This window comes from Haemaphysalis longicornis, unplaced genomic scaffold (genome assembly GCF_048455015.1).
Source record: "Haemaphysalis longicornis isolate Haplotype H1 unplaced genomic scaffold, Haemaphysalis longicornis Haplotype H1 scaffold_13, whole genome shotgun sequence".
Lineage (NCBI taxonomy): Eukaryota > Metazoa > Arthropoda > Arachnida > Ixodida > Ixodidae > Haemaphysalis > Haemaphysalis longicornis.
Window position 1 is genome coordinate 42,788,832 of NW_027526233.1, and position 14,991 is coordinate 42,803,822.

Here is a 14,991-nt window from a genome sequence, read left to right on the forward strand (position 1 = left end):
AGAGTTTTTCATCTATCTTGGTTTTTAGAATAAATGCCGCCTTACCGCACGAAAAAACGACCGAGTGTCTGTTTATTTGAGTCAGTCTACGCAGTGCCAGCTCATACAAGAGCTCGACAAACTCTCTTCAGTGTCCCTCTAAATAAACTAATATATGCCTGCATTTATATTGTCACGGGGAAGAGACGAAGATTTGCACAATTGCCCATGCCGCCATGTTTTCCAAGCTTCCAAGAGGGTCAAGCTCACCGAGTGACATAGCAGTGTTTGCGCCAAATTTGCGCAAACCATAGACTGATAAAAACCATAGACTGATTGTTCCTGTGTCCTGCTATTGTTATTCTGTCATGTTATATTTCGGTGGAGTGTGCGGGTTCACCCCATCCTAGCCCCAGGTTCGCATCTTCTCGGCCGGACCACGATCGTCGACGGTGCGCGGGCCATGTCGGATACCCGCAGCCCCGCTGCGACCAGCACTCGACGAACACGTCCCGCGCCCTGTGTCCCCAGCCCATGATCAGTCCATAAAGACTAGCCGCTACGAGATCTATCCCCTCAAGTGCATGTTTTGTAGTGTTTTCCTTTTTGAAGTTGATTCATGTTGTGTTTCGTAGTGGTCTCTATACTGAATTCAACAATTTTTGCGCTGCAACATTCATTGATCCATGAGCGGGTTCTTAGAACGCGTGTAGAATGACACTGACGCACTGGCGAGTTTTTGTTAACGTGTTGTTGCAATAAGCGCCGACTGCTTGCGACGCAATCCCGAATCAGCAGACCATTGCCCTGGATTGAATTCTAATTTAGAAATCATCAAATCACGTATCACCTAGTATTGATTCCATTGCTATCAGTTGGGGCGTTCGCCGCAAGCGGCTCAAGGTAGTTTTTCTTTTATTAGGCCTTTTAAAAATAAGTACCACCTTACCTCCCTAATCAACGATAGAAAGTATGCTTATTTGAGGCAGTCTACGCACTGCATGCAAAAACAGAATCTTGACAAATTCACATCAGTGTCACTTTAAATCAAGCAAAGACTGTCTGCTGCATGTATATTTCTTTCTCCGCAAGTGGTGTCCAGAGCGACGATGTTCTGCCACTCCCCCCGCCCCCCCCCCCCCCCCTGCCATGTAACAGCCTCTTCGCTGTCCCGTCCTACTCCTCTTGCTGTCCTCTTCCCTTCTGCCTTCTGCTATACTGAATGTCAGGGAGGTTACATCAAGTTGATTTAATTTTCCCGCCTTCCCACTACATCTATGCCATCGGTGGGCACATGAAGCAGCTCGATTTCAATCTCCTTTGGTTGGTGTTTACGTTATTTCTGCTCTCTTCGATGTTCTTTTGGACACTTGTATTGTAATTACGATATTAAAACCAATTTAGCATGTGTAATAACTAAACGTACGCCCGCAAATCCTTTGTGTAGTTCTATTTTCCTTCGAATATAGCAGATGTTGTTTCTGCAAATAATTATGCAAAGCTGCATGAGCCATTGTAAGAGATTTGGTGGTGTGGAATGGTTCTGTCTGGATATCTATATTGCTGGGATGCAATGTTTAAGCAGCGATTTTTTTTGTACTGCTAATTGAATTGAGCCACATAAAAATGAAGGGGCAGACAAACATTTTTGTGTTTGGGAAGTGTAAGAAAGACATACATCTGCAAAATTGTGGCCTACGTCTGTTGATTTTGCGCTTTAGGTTTCGAATATTTGAGGAATGTTTGTTTAGTATTCAGGTGAATAATATGTGTTCCAAGTATAAGTGGATTTGTAGGGAGGACACGACAAAAAGTGAAGGAAGAAATACGAAGCAGCGCTCTACCGAATTCTACCCCACTTTGTTTGCCGCTCTTAATGAAGCGAGTTTTGCTATTTATACGTAGAAGAACGTTCAGCTCGGTGTGTAGGTCGTTGGTAGTGAGACATGTCATATTTAGTTAAGGCAACAGCATCGCGTGATGGTGTTTCAACCTGAAACCTTCAGAGCAGCTTCCTAGCTGCGTAGTTTTTTGAAGACCAGTTCGGTCCTTCAATTTGCCCAGCCCCTTTTGCCAGAGAGGGTATTTGCCTGAACACGCAAAATATAAGAAGACGATCGAACCTCCAGCGTTACAGAACGGTCGGTTACTTACGCGAGAAGCTGCGCAAACTAAGTCCGTTCGTCGCTTTCCGCAGGGAGCTTGTCACATGATTGCGGTGGGTCATTCTGCAAGCGCCGATATCGGCGAGCGCTGAGACCGCACGCATGCGATGTATTGCGTTTGGCGCTGTTCGTATGACTACGCTAGTCAGCCCAAATATTTGTACCGATAAACTTTTTATGGGCTCTAAATTGAGTTATTTATTGATGGCTGCCAAATACGTTATATTGTTCCGCACTGAAAGCGTCCGCATACGGATGTGACCTGTGGTAGCTTTTCGAACACATGGCGCATCGGTTTTTGAAAATCTCGAAGATATTGTAACACGACCATGGTGAACCCGAAATTGCGCATAGCAATATGGACGTATATTCTCACAAGGAAGAAGTTGTCGGCGCGTGTATCCTTTTTCATCTCGGTGACGGCAGCCATGTAATTAATGCAGATGCAGCGTTCGGATCTCTCATAATTCACGCCTTGTGTACTGTGGCACGGTAGCAGAATTTGCATTCGGTATAGAAGAGAGAACAGCAATTTATCTCCTGTATTGTAAACTTACTCGAGAACCGGGGGTGGCTTAACGGTTAATTAGGAATGAGGTCCCGCTGTGGGTCGGTAAAATTGGAGTCTTCGTTCATAAGTCATAAATTCTCAAATATATTACACGATATGGTCACTTGTGGCTTCCAGGCAAGGGTTCAATTTACTGAGGAAGGCACTGCCTCCTAGCCGCAGCGTCAACATTTGTTAGCAAACACTTTGATTGTGAGGTTTAAGCGCCAAATTTGCAAAGTTGCAATGTTGCAAAGTTGCTATGAGGGGCGCCGAGTGGAGGGCTACGGATTATGTTTGACCACGCGGGAATTTTTGCGTGCGGAGAAATCCTGACACCCGGCAATTTTCATCTTTCCTCTCCACAGGAAAGCGTCCACGCCGCCTGGATGCGCGTTTTCAAGCACTTCGCTGCAGAACGTACCCACGTTGCATGTGATGTGAAGGTGTGGTATATTCTATGGAGCGCCTGCTAAAATGCGCCCGCCTTTCTGGCTGTGTAGCGTCGAGGTTCAGTGGTGGGTACTGGCGCTAGCGGCCTCTGCACGACCCCGGTCAGTCTGCTGTTTATTTGTTTCAATTTAGATGTTTTTCTGATGGTAATTTCAGAATTTATTTTGTAATAATGGTGATTTTATAAGCTTTCGGTCATTTTTTGTTCGGGGCGCCGGCTATGTCAAAGTTCGCCTTTTAGTTCGCTGGAAGGGGTAGACGCATTCATGTGTTAACAGGTAAGGCACGTGGGACGCCGCGCAGAGAACTTTATAATCAGTCGCTGGGATCAAACCACTGGCCTTGAGATAAACAGCACAGGGCCACAGCCACTGACCGAACGATGCGGGTCAGAGAAACACTTATTAAAAGTTGTAGCTCAAGTTTATAAATTAAACCTTTTAATTTTTGCTATCGTATTTTGAAAATATATATTTTGGCAGCATGTGTAAGCGTGGAAGGTCTCTGTGAAGTTATGCTCAATCCATTAAACCGCAAATAAAACGTCTATAAAGATTTCTTACTTTTGACCCGCAGAATTACCAAATTTGGAAATGAGGAGTTGTGAAAATGTAACCGTAAACAAATTATTCGGTTTTCCTCTGTCTTGATGAAAATTAGTTGAGTGTCCACATATTGCGTACATGTCCCGGAAGTCATTTGTGCCGGTAAATTGAGTGTCTTGCGAGGCCTTGCAATTTTTAATCCACCATGGGGGCGGGGACTTCCGGAGCTAACTTCCCCTCTTCTTCTCCACTGAACGAGAAGGCAACCGAGCATTATGCACGTGTCTATATTTTCGTTAAATTCAAATGCAAATAAATCCTTTCCTTTACACCCATCCTTGCGGAGTTGAAACTCAGTTGGTTTCTTTGGTTTCGGATTTGCACTAAAACATTTTTTTTTGTACCGCCCGTGGCGCGGGACCAAGAAATACGGATGCGCACGAGAAATCTTTCAACGTCATGGTGTTTGAGCTAGCGCTAGAAAATCGGAGGCATGCACGAAATGCTCCAAACTTTTAGGCGATAAATAACTCACATATACTGTGTCCAAGAACGTTGTCTTTCACAATCACTCTTTATTATTGTATGGTGAGAATGTGAAAATGCACAAAACTGCGGTTTGAGCTGTACTGCAAACTAACGTACGGTAAATTTTCTCTGCTGGTATAGCTGCTGCATTGATATATTTTTGTTGCATCTGTAAAACGGGATGGCCCCCTAATCAGTTATCTGGACCTCCTTCTGTATAGATAGATAGGTAAATATGTTCGCTGAAATGTATAACTTCTCTTCCCTTTTCTTCTCTCCAAATCGCAAGGAATGTTAAAAGCGGTGCAGTTAAGGCAGAAAGAAGTACACAAGACACTAGCGAGTGTCCTGTGTACTTCTTCGTCCGCGTCTCTTTTCCGCTAGTAAAATGCAGTTAAAAACGGTGTTTCGCGTTTTTAAGGGTTGAACTGCCCTCTAACTGCAACGATTGTGATTGCTCTCAGGACAACGAAAAACGTATGTTTTGCGCTCTAGACTGTCCTTGGGTCATAAAATGGTTCATCTGTCATTTTTGCTGGCGGTTTCGAGTTTGGTAATTTTGATTGTGTTTGTATTATGTGCGCGCTGAATTGATGCCGCGTCGACGAACTGTTTACGAACCGTTCCTGCAATTTCGTATACTCAGGGATTAAATATAAACATCTTACTTCGTAGAACATTTTTTTGAAACATTCTGCTCTTTGTTATATCTGGTGCGATGGGCTGAGAAACAGCTTATTCACCAGAGGTTTAAAGACGTGATGGAGTGCGAAAGTATGCCAAGGGAGAAGACACGCCAAAAAAGGAGCAATGATTGATTGTATGGTTTAATTAAGGCGCCGACGCAACGAAGGCGATGAGGCACGCCATAGTGGAGGGATCCGGATTAGTTTTGAACACTTGGGCATCTTTAACGTGCGCCGAAATCTCGTACACACGGGAGTTTTTGCTTTTCGGCTGCATCAGAAAAGCGGCCGCCGCGGCGGGAATCGAACCCGCGATCTCGTGCTCAGCAGCGCAACGCCATAGCCACTGAGCCAGCGCGGAGGGTCCAAAATAGGAGCATTGTCTCACTGTTAGCAAGTAGGCACAACCTGACCGCCCCTACAATCGCCACTCTCACATACCTCTTAAACCGTTAAAACGGGAGGATTACACGACCGCATACATAATTGAACACAATAATATTGTCGAAATCTAACACGATGTAATGGAGAGATATAGCTGAGCGGAGAACCCTTCCTGGTACGACACCCAATGGGCGACCCGCGCTACTGCAAGTGCGCAATGGAGCAACAAACTGGTTCTTTTCATTAAAACATGTACCGGGTTCCGTACCGGGACCAGTTCTCTAATGTTCTATAAATATTCAATTATTTCGGTCGTACCAATTAAGCGTATATTATTACGCAGCTAGAAATAAAATTTGACTGGCTTGCATTATAACGTTTAGAGAACATTATGTTTCCGATTGTTTACTACCATTTGTTACGGTTCCCCTAAAAATATGACATAATGACGGAAGATCTGCCACGTTGATGTGGAGGATCGACCAGTTTGAAATATATTGATCTTCGGTGCATAAAGATAACAATACCGAGTGGACTGTCGCCGCTTGTGCTACGCTTCGCCCAAAAAACCGCTTGACCCTCTGAAAACACCCGTGGCAGTCCAAATAAATCCAGAAAACCCCCTCCGAATACGATTGACCAGCAAAGCTGAAAAGTTGCGGCAATAGTGTGAATCTCCAAAATGAACGTACGACACCCTTTGCGACAATCAATGCCCGCGTCCACTTAACCTAAGTAATATGACGGCCGCCGTACTGAGTATGTCTCAAACAGCCTAAAAAGTGGAATGGCACGTTCACAGGAAAAAAAAAACGCTACGAAAAAAAAGGAAAAAATAAACGAAAAGGAGGCAAAGATAAAGGAACAGCAATAGGCGAAAAATACAAGAAAACATTCCGCGGTGTCTAAGATTTTTCTAGGCCTATTTGTGACATGTTTTGCGTATATATAGTAGCCGCATAAATATTCGCATTAACGTTTTTCACGACAAACGACTCCTGACCGGTTGTTTTTGTAGATCGTTCAAGTGCCTTCCGATTTGTTGACGACTAGTATTACTGGCGCTGGTAAAAAAATGACCGACCATATGATAAAAATGACCAGCCCAACGCGACTAAACAAACCGGCTTCGCGTAAGATATCATATCAGATCTGTTCCTCGAGAGGGCATATAACGATATAATAGGATTACCGCGTATAAGTCAGTCTAGTCTGCTTGGTAAACATTCCCCGGGTACGCTCGGCGGTAGTCGCGACGCACTCACATACGAGCGCTCGGCATTTATTTGGATTTTTGAACTGCAGGGCAATCGGTTCGAGGCGCGCGCTCACGTACGTGCGCTCCGGAATTTCTTGGTATTGTTAACTGCCGACACCAAAAATAATGACTTGGTGAAGATTTTCGCTGTTAATACAACCGCATTGCAGTTTCCCGTGCATATTTGTTCGGACAACAAACTGTAGTACTTTAGCAGTCCATTCTGCTCATTAACACACTGGTATTGTAAATGTCAAGTTATAGAAAATGGGGCTTTGTTAGTCGTACCCGTTTCTGGCGAACTCATCTGACTGCGTCCCTGGGAGTATTTCCGTAAGGGACGTGTCGGAAAATACCGAATCAATTGCCACTTGCTATTCTATCAGCAATTTCAGGGACGTTTTACCTGCGTCCCGCCCTATCATGGCAACGAAGAGAAATGTAGAACACTAATATTCGCATTAATATTCGCATTAATTAGGCAAGAACCGGAGGCGACATCCGCCTTTGTTGAATCGCTGCTAAAGAATGCACCGTGTGCACGTCTTTTGTCGCAGAAACTCTGTCATAGCCAGGATGACTTTCGTGTAGCTGCTGTTCACCGCAAGAGCACTAAGTGCGCCATGAGTGATCAGCTTGTGTTTTCTGTGAAGACCACGAAGCGAAAGAAGGCTTACAAAGGACGGGGTCGCCAAGCGACACATCAAGCAACACGCCGCGGTGGCTCAGTGGCTAAGGCGTTGCGCTGCTTAGCCTGAGGTAGCGGGTTCGATTCGCTACCGTGGCGGCCACTTTTCTGATGGAGGCGAAAAGCAAAAAACCCCTTGTTAACGAGATTTCGGCGCACGATAAATATCCCCAGGTGGTCAAAATTACTCCGGAGCCCTCGACTACGGCCGTTCTCAACGCATGGGTTGCGTGGGCGCCTTAAACCCTGTAATAAAAATCAACTCATCAATCAAACAAGTCGCCCAGCTTCTCATCTCGGTAGCAATTAGTTATGGCTAATTTCGTTCATTGCTCATGAAAGCTAAATAAAGCATTGAACCTAATTGAAATGAACTGAAAAGGAGGACACGTCTGTCGTGTTTGGAGTGTCCAAGCTGCCACCGCGTTGCGCACCGATTTTAGTAGCTTCTCCTCGCTTGTGAATACGTGTGTGTGCGAGTGCTTTACAATGAAACCTTGCAACAATTGTGTGCTCTGAAAATGTTTTGCTATTTTGTGGAAGCGTAAACGCTTGGAACAATGTGTATGCTTTGCTGATAAAGACTAGGCAAGAGAAAAATCAACAACACCTTAGTCGAAATGACTTGGGGGAACGCGAAGCTTTCCAAAGTGAAGTCTAACTAAAACGAACGTTGTGAGATAAAGTCCCACACCAAAGGCACCAACCCAGACTGAATCATGCGGACCCAATTTGCAGACTATAAGAATCGTGGTAACGCGATCCTTACATCATTTAGAGGGTGGGGTGGTGTCATGGGGTCCTCTGCCGTGGCGTAATCGGAGAGACGTTGACTTGATATATCGAGGGTCCCCGGTGTGATTCCAACCATGGGAGTCGCAACGGGGAATCGCGATTCACCCACGATTATCATCCCTCTCAGAGAAAGTTGGGTTTCCTGATGAACCTTCCGCATGGATTACAAAAGGCATTAGAAGCAGTGTGCAAGCGCCGCTATAATGACAGGCCGCATCAATCCCCTCTCACCTCCTAGTCACCCCGTGCAACACGGGCGTGTTTTTATCGTCAAAATCTGGTATTTAAAGCAAAATTTACACAACAGGTTGGCGTCTTATGACCTCCGTCCGACCGCCGAATTCTTGGCAGAGACGACAACGGTTCGCAGTCTCTCTTTCTATCTTCGTGCTTTGCTTCGCACGGCCAATTACAGAAGCCCAGAGTGTTGTTTTGGAAAACGCCATTACGAGGGTGAACCCCTAAGGATGCGATGTCGATAGGCGGTGCTTTCGTAGCGCATTTACAGGTGCGTCTTTTTCCATTTTGACGTGTGAATCGGCGCCTAAACCAATCATTTTCGCTCTCATGATACAATACGAAAACGACAAAATTATCTTAGTGGCCAACGTGGGAACATGCATCGAGCTAAATAAGTTTTTTTCTAATGAAAACCGTGTCAATAAAATATTTAATATCTTCGGTAAGTGTCTCCATATAATAGCTTAAATTGTTGCGTTTACCCCAGTGAATACACAGCATCAACAAAAATGACAACAAATGTAGTATGCATTTCACTTATCCGGATTATCCGCAATTATTAAGCCAAATAACGTACATGTAACTATGCAATATTTTCCCGTGTTACTTTTGTCACTGGGGAAATCGCAACAGCCTCACGCAGACGATTTGTTTAGAGCTCACACAGGATTCAACGCAAAAAGGCTATTAATAGCCAGAATCTCGGATAGCTACGTATGGTAGGCATTTTACGCGTTCTACACTCCACGCGGCCGACGCAGAGACTTATTTTATTAACGAATTATTGCACATTGAAGATAATAAGTAATGCGCCAGCGTTTGCTCTCTCCGCTCACACACCAGCGCGGCTGTGCAAGCGTGGAGTTCACTCTGCGGACATACCGCACCTGTTAGTCCTACAATAATGGAGACTGGAATACTAACCTCTTTCAATGTGCAAGCGAAGGAACAAATTGGCCGCGTATGTGCTCCTTTCGTTGCAAATGTCGGAAATAGACGATAGTCTTTGTAGACATTTACCAAAGAAATGCCCCCCTTCACTTTCCCGCTGACCTCTCATGCGGTTCCTATTCCGTCGCACTCATGCCAAGGTAAACACACTAAAGGTTTGATCAAGGCGATTTGAATTTACCGCGTTCCACTGCTACAGGCGGGGTTCTTCAATGCCAGCGCTGGCGTACAGCAGAGACGCGCGTGAATCGTGGCGGCCGACTTCAAGGTTTATAGAACCGCGTTGCCATGCTCCACGTGCGTTCCAAACAGAACGTGAAACATAGCTAGTGGAACCTTTCTTTGCTGTTTCTGCGTGATTTCTCATATGTCGCCCTGAGGTGGTGTGGGTAACAGGAGGTGCTACGCGTTGTTTTACAGTAGATGTGGAATATCGTTTGCTATCAAAAAACCAAGCATTCAGAAATTTTTAATAGAACAACACTTTAAATATCCCTTGTGTACTAATTTCCTGTCTTATATTTGCGTAATGTCTTGTTCTTGTTCAACAAAGCTGACAATAACGAACATATAAACCGGGCTTAGACGTTTACATTTGGCTTTGAGTAGATAAGACTATTGCGCACTAAGCATTTTACTTTGGCCGGGTGGACTCGACTGGACTGGAAAGGACTTCTCACATTGGTACTGCAGTGGATGGGGGTTTCAAACCCCGTCACGACGCAGCCGGTCGTCGCACCTTCTTCGCTACCCTAACCCAGGCGGCACAGAAAGTGTGCCCCAAGACCGGCCCGTCTATGGCCGCTTTCTGGCATGTCCGGCCAGCATCCAGGTTCTGGCAGCCACTGATCATTCGTTGAACGGCCAACATTCGGCAACCAGCGCTGCTGTATTTTTCCGTCCGCCCATGTCCGGACGCACAACGGCAGCTAACCGCTGCCAGATATTCAGTTCTCTTACGGCTGCCGATGTTGAGAAAGAGAACGGCCGAAGTACGGCCTTAGGGCATCCGTTTTTTCTTCGGGAAGCGGTAATCGGCCGAAGCACGGCAAGCGACCGGCCACAGAATATGCGTATTCTTGCGGCAGTTGGTGTTCGAAAGGAGACCGGCCGGAGCGCGGCTGCCATGCATTCGTTGTCTCAAGGGTGAACCACGCGTCCGGCGGTAGAATATTCGTTTTCTTCGGGCCACCAGTGTTATGAAGGATACCGGCCGACGTACGGCCCCAGAATATACGTTTTTCATTCGGTTACCTGTCCTCGACCGAATTCCGGCAAGCGAATTGCCACAGAATATTTGGCAACCGGTGTTCAAGAGGAGACCGGCCTACGTAAGGTATCGGGTTATACGTCATTTTTTCGGCAAACGGCATACGGCCGAACAACAGCACGCGCTTGGTCGCCGAGAATTCATGCACAGGCGTGTTTGGAAGGAGACCGACCGGTTTTTTCCTGGGGGGAGAAAAAGCCGTTAGGAAGCCGAACGACGGGGATGCGTTTTTCGTCCGCTCCGTGTTTCTACGTTTTAAATGAACGAACATCGTTTGTCAAACAGTAATGAGTGTTCTCGGTGAACGGGCAAGGTGCAAGGACTCACTGGAAATTATCAGGGAACCTTTTAGGCCATCGAAATGTCATTAATTGCCACAAGAAGACTGTGCCACACCGACGGGTGAGCTAAGCCTCGCCAGTCATCGCCGCTACCACGCTTCTGCCGCCGGCTTCGTTGACGCATCAGCTCGAGGCTATTCGCCCCCTCAAGAAATGGAGAGTATTGGAGACATCGACCCGGCGGAGATGTCCGATCCGAGATGGAGATGGTTCACCAAAATAACTTGCCTTCAAGGGCGTCGAGCAAGCGGCCACCACGCAGGAGCTAAACCGCCACCATGTCAAGGACTCCCCACCAAATAAAGGCAAGTGCGGGCAAAAGGGCACGTTATTCTGCTTACAATTAAACTGCAACAAGCAACGTTGAACTATGTTGTTGGTGATAAACGTAGAAGAGACTCGCTCGTGCATTGGTATGATCAACTTCATGCCCTGCACAGTTACTTCATGGAATTTTACGACTGCCTATTTAGAGAAAAAATTATTTTAAATTTGCGATAACAACAGAGCCTTGTCACTGACGAAAGCCTAGCTGTTAATTTAGTTCCGATGTTTGAAGGTGAGCTTAGCTACTCCTGGAATATGACTCATTTGGTTAAACATAATCGCCAGCATCCTAGCAGACACGGATTTTGTCAGGATTTTCTTGCTCAACGCAGATTGTTGAGTTCACGCACGGTTTGACTCTTGAAATAGGTTAGCTTAAAGTGGTTGACTGTATATTCTTGGACAGCAAAAAAGCAAATGATGGTGTTCCATATCACCTTCTGCGTAGTACATTTCATCCTATGAACTGAATGAATCGGTTTTCGCATTGTTATTACTATTGGCTCTATAGGTTTGTTCAAAAGAACTGTGTAGTTTACCGGACAATAGCGAATGAACGTGATTCCGTATACCTGCAGCTTTATTCGAATTTAATAACATCCTGGTGTGCTCATTCAGAAAAGTGTTTAGACGTTAAACAGTGCGTTAACGGCACCTTTACAAGAAAACCTTCATTCCAATTGAATACGTATACCGTAAATTATGCTGCTGTGACAACGTCCGAGAAATATAAATACCTAGGAGTTTATTTAGGGAGTGGTTAGAGGTTAAAGAGGCAGGTTCACACCACAAAAGTTACGGCTGCATATGTTTTTGGCTTTCTGAGACGAAATTTCAGTGAACATCCATCTAACTGAAAAGAACAACCGTATTTCACTCCTGTGCGCTCAATCTTGGAGTACGCATGTGTTTTCGTGGATCCCTACACCAAAGAGATGGTTGATACGCTCGAAAACATACCGAATATGTCAGTGTGATTCGTATTAGGTAATTTGCACGCTCAACTTAGCATGAGAGAAAGTAAAACTAAACTGATATGGCAGGACGTGAAAGATCGCAGACGAAACGACAGGTTGTACTTTTTTCGTAATATCTATATTCGAAAACTGGAGTAGAAGTGGAGAAGTATGACCAAGCACCATTCTACATATCGCAAAGTGGGACCGCTAGCCTAAAGAAAATATTAACTTTCCTTTAAAGGTAACGCCTTGCGCGATTCATTTTATTTTACCGCAATACTGCAGTGTAATTATCTTCTACGTATGATTGCATTAACTGTTTATATTGACGATTTTCAGCGCGTTTTCTAGAATTATTCTGTTATTTTGTCTCATATTTAATGCTTAGTGTTATGTATCTCCCTTCTGTAATGCATGCAAAGGCAAGCAGAAATCCAATAAATAAATAAATAAATAAATAAATAAATAAAACAATGAATAAATAAATGAATCAAATAAATAAATAAACAAACAAATAAAAAGATAAATAAACAAAAAAATAAACTTCCAGATGCGCAAGTTTGCCTCCGACGGGTTGAGAACCCTACGCATTCAACCTTGACCAATAAAATATTTATTGCCCTATTCGTTGCAGTATGCAAGGTTTCCTGTATGCATGCTACCATTGCTATGTTATTGGTTTGAAACAAATTATGTAACTCTAATTTTACGCCTTTTCCTGCGTGAACACAGAGGGATACAACTGCAGCCACCTGAAACAGGGCGTCATTCGCAATGCGTCTAGAATTTTTTGAACGTAGTATGACATTAGAAGAAAATTAAGTTCTTTTGGACTATTAAGTGGTGTGGACGTATACTCATGAAAACAACATTAAAATAGATTGAAAATGAAAGTACCTGTTCGCTCCTTCTTAGGATCAGCCCTGCGCAAGATCACCAGGAAAGTTGATCGAGTAGAAAATGTCTTTGCAAGAAAAATGGGCAAAAAATGGACATATTTTTTTGTGAAGGAGTTATATTAAATGCTCCTGAGTGTTTTGTTGAGAACCGAAACGCTTCGTAAAGGCATTCACGCCGGTTTTATATACATCAAAATTGATCAAGCAACTGTTATAAAAATAGTTTATGTAGTCATAGCATGAAAGTGTTCCGGAATATTGCCCTAAAAGAAATTGGCTAAATGCGGCGCAATTTATCTGTCTGAAATTCAACCCACTAAAGTATGCGCCCTTCGTCGCCCCCGCCCCCCTCCCCTTTCCCCGTTTATTACAGGTAAGCCGCCCCACAGAGGATATCAGGACCTGGACAATACATCTATTCAAGCTCTACAAAGAACTGAATATTTTTTGTGTTCGGCAGTAAAAGAGGCACAGCAATTAAAAGAACGACAATTTGTGAGCACTGTTTAATAAATGAATTTTGCTGTCAACTGAGGCTGGTAATTAAGCAAGGCTGCGCTAAAAGCTTGACGGCTGGTGGTTGCGCGCGAGCTCACTTTGATGTTGCTGCATTGGATCCAAAATGTTGGGTTTGTGCTGCTTCTGCACTACGCCAATGAGTCATCTGCTTGCGCGACATGCAGTGACCGGCCTCAGTACAGTTAACGTACTGTGACTGAACTCCAATACCCGTAGCACGGCCGAATTTCCGGTAGCTTTAGTCCGGCTGGAGTCCGACGACGGCATCTCGGCTGTCCTCCGGCGGCCGTACTTCGGCCGTACACGGGTTGCTTTGGAATGGCCGGAGCCCTACGGCTGGAATCTGGCCGTATGACCGTAAGCTGGTCGACTGGCCGACGGACACTGGCCGTTGGACAGCCATGGGAGTACGGCCGTATACGGCCAAAAGGCCCACATTTGGACCTGGGCCGAACATGGCTGCCGGAAAACGGCCGGGCAGAAAATCACCGGCCAAAGTACACCGGCCTGTTTTAGGCCGAACAGTCCTGTGCCGCCTGGGTAATAGGCGCAAGATCCTTTACGGAGTCCGGGCTTTTCGAGTGCAGTGAAGACCATCTGGATGGCCCACTCCTGCTTCGTCTTGTCACTTGATTCGATGGCTTCCTGTAATCGTGCGCGGTAGCCTTCGAAGCTTGCGCCTTCTGGGTCGGTGGCCGGCCCCTTTTTGCCTACCTCGCATAGGCTGCTTGTGTACTGCTCTGGGTACATGCGGTGTAGTGCCGCTGGCGACGTGACCGACGCCGTCTGTAGTTGTCTGAGAATCGTCGCCTCTTCGCGGCTCAGGGCCAGATGGGGCGGGGGGTATTCTCTTCTGGACAGTCGCGCGTTTTTTAGTGCTTCACCGTAACCTCGGGCCCCATCTTTGGTCTCTGTCCACCATTCCACTCGGGGCGGCATTCCACTCTAAGGGGCACGGTGTGTTAGTACGCGCACCTCCCTGTGAGCCGTCTCGTTGTGGTTCGGTGCATGCGACGAGCATTCGCCCGCGTGCGCCGGAATCCACCTGACTTCCACTCTCCGGTCTTATCGGGTACCCGACTTCTTGATGAACTTCATGGCTTTGCTGCTTACGCGTCCGTTCGCCAGGTTAGGATGGCTTCTTGGGAGTCACTCAATATTGTGTCGGAGTCGGCTTCGGTCATTGCCAGGGCTATGGTGATTTCCTCGGCCTCCGTGGCGTTCTCGCATCTTGCGCTCGCTGCCGTGGCTATTCTTCCTGTTATTCATTGATCGTGACCACGACGTATCTGCGTTTGCCGTAGCCCGCCGCGTCGCCGCATCTCGTTTTCGGGTTGTCGCCGTGTTGCTCGACGATGTACTTGGCCCTCGACCTTCTCCTTTCTCGGTTGTATTCTGGGTGAACATTCGTTGGTATGGGGCTCACGCGTATGTTTGCGCGAGTTTCTGGGTAC